Genomic DNA, 3,142 nt, shown 5'->3' on the forward strand with positions numbered 1-3,142 from the left:
AGATTTCTAAAGATTTTTTTATTTTCTTTGGAAGTCAACAATTATTTTTTTGAATTGTCTCACACACTGAGAGTAGATACTTTGATCTATAGGTTTATCTTTTTCACAAGAGTCTTAGAGATGCCACTCACTCGAGGATCTTTGTTTTTGATTTAAGAATCTGTCTATCATATAAATAGCATCTCATGACGTCCGCAGAAGTTGGTAGCGATTGTTCACTCAAAAAACAAACACTTACAATAGAAATCCAGATCACTTCTTCTCGAAATCATTTTGGTAATAATTTTACTTTTAAGCAATTAGAATAAATTTTACCTGGAAATCAAGCAATAATAGTATTTTACTTTGAACTGACATTTAGTAATGTATACAAACAACTATAAAGAACTTCGGTACACCCTTCCCTCATCACAATTAATCAGACACTGCCACGGTGACTCAGACCTGCCCTCACCCTCACTGCAGCTGACCGCTATATATGGGACCGCACATCAAGTATGTTTTCAATATGGTGATGGCTTTATTAGAACACATACTCCCAGGACGTTAAGTTTTTGCTCACTTACTGTTTATAATTTGTAGTAACCTATGACCACTATCAAAATCCCCTAATGCACAACGTGAAGATATCAGTCTTCAAAGTTGTAAAAATAATTGAAAAATTGGGAATTTTCAAACTCTATGTGCAAACCGTTGCCTGAAAAAATATATTTTCTCAAAAATCTTTTAGAATTGCTAATACCAACCGACAGAGCATCAAAATATCACTATAACACATCAATTTTTGAAAAATGTGTTTTTCGCCCCACCCTACTGTTAAGTCCGATGTAACATGTTTGTTAAAAAAGACAAGAAAGCATGATATACAGCCATAATCTAAACTATACATTCAACAGCCCTTATTAAGGTTTACGTAACTAAAAATACTTTAAGGTTTTGGATTTTCTTTTGTCACTCCAATTAATTTCCCGAAGTAAAAACCAACAGAAATTTCCCATCAAGTTTAGAGATGTTTTGATGAAATCTTTCTCCTTGTTCGTCATTTACTTCACCTAGGTTCGACATCATTTGTTCAACTACATCAACTACATGATTGCTAAGAAATTTTTAAAAACAAAAACAAAGGCATTTTATGCCTGCAACTCCAGTTCCTTAAGAATCTGGCAAAAGTTATTGTCGTGAACTACTTTGCGTATTTTAGGGTCAAAGAAAGCACCATTAGTTTTTCCAAAACAACCGTAAAATGAGGTGACTTTGGCCAAATATAAAATCTTTTTTTTTTCAAAATTTAATTATAAATGATTAATATGTTGATATAAATTGCATTAGGTGTGCACGATGTCAAAGAAATAAATAATTAAAATAAAAAACAAAAGTTTTATACCTTTTACACAATTTTTTCAATTTTTACGGTGAGTCAAAGTCACCCCTATAGTGGTGGTGACTTTGGTCACCTAAAAGCAAATTATAATTATTGATTATTCGTTTCATATTTTACATATTCACAGATACATGGATATTAGGTGATATGTTTTTAAGGCAAAAAAATATTAAAAACAAAAGCTTGAAGCTAACTTACACATTTATTTAAGATATAAATCACACAGAAATCTTAACAATATTTAAAACTCAAAAAACTATGCATCAATCATCAAACTGTAAGTGCTAGAGTTATTTAATAAATTATCTGTAATTATTTGCTGTTCAAGAATGGTATACCTTGGTTTTTGTTACAAAAGTCATTTTTTTCTTTGTCTTACTTGTATTTATAGCTGCTTGCATATTAACTACATCAATTGATGGTGCACTTTTTCCTGGGACAACAGAGACTTTATGTCGCTTTTTATTAAGGGGTATATGATCATCACCTCTAGCTTCAACTAAATGTTGTATGAAAGAATCGCTGACAAGAGAACCTATTTCTACAGTGACATCTTCATTTGTAAATGTTCATTTAGGAAGTGTATCTAGTACCTGTTTTCGATCAAGTGGGTATAATCCAGTTTTTCTGAAGCCTGCCTTCATACTTTCACTACCAGGTTCTTCAATTTTTTTCAGGAGACATTTAAGCAATGCTGGAAACTGGTCTTTGCCACTTTCCTTCCAAGTTGTTAATATTTTTCTCCACTGAGCTTTCATTGGTCGAAAATATGCAACATCCAATGGCTGCATTAAATGCGTGGAGTTGGGAGGAAGCGCACGTTTCCTTCAGGATTTTCCTGTAAGCAACGGAAGAAGGAAGAAATCAAAAAAAGAGACAGTGGTAAGTAAACTTTGATCTAATTTATCTGCTTTAGCACAGTAGCACCATAACTTGATAAAGGCTAACGTCAACATGCTGAATAAGGTTTTAGAAGCTAGATATGATTCCCTTCTAATATGCGCTAACATATTGGGATATTGTGCATATAGCGCCCCATTCGTCTCTTTTACCAGTCTCTGGAAAAGAACTTTCCAGAAATATAACAAAAACTGTCCGGATAATAACCCAAGCACTACTCGTTCTTTTCATTGTGTTTAATTTGAAAAGACATATAAAACTTTTTTAGTAATTCCATGCAGATAAAAGGAATTGCCATTTCTTTATAATAATTTTATAAAATTAACAGTAGAAGTTGAACTATTTTTTTAAGAAGCCAAGAAACCGTGGTAGTCATATAACATATTTTAACTGTATTTTAACAATCGGGTGACTGACCCGCAAACAGTTTGGTTTGACATTTTATTTTGGTTTGACATTTTATTTTGTTAAGTGACAGTATGTATACTTTATCTTATTATACGAGATTTATTTGGCGGTTTAAAAATTGTTTCTGGCGCAAAAAAAAAAAAAAAAAAAAAAAAAAAAGACTGTTTAATTGATGTTACCATAAAATCGTTTTTATCTATACAATAATTTTTATATGTAAAAAGGATTTTAACGAATTAGCAGCGGATTGTTTTTTGTTGTCAATAAATTCGGTTTTTAGTTGTTTTTTGGCTTTTCCGCTGTTTAATCCTGTAAGCGAAAAATTCTTTTAAAAAATATCGCGAAAGTAAATGGTCTAAAGCTAAAGACTTTAAAGAGACAATTTCATGTTATTTTTACTGCATGTTCAGTTTTCACATCGCAGAGAGATTCAGCACCATAACCTAATGAATA

The sequence above is a fragment of the Hydra viridissima genome, unplaced genomic scaffold (genome assembly GCF_058129835.1).
Source record: "Hydra viridissima isolate aposymbiotic clone 2 unplaced genomic scaffold, HvirCarnegie_v1 scaffold_10, whole genome shotgun sequence".
Lineage (NCBI taxonomy): Eukaryota > Metazoa > Cnidaria > Hydrozoa > Anthoathecata > Hydridae > Hydra > Hydra viridissima.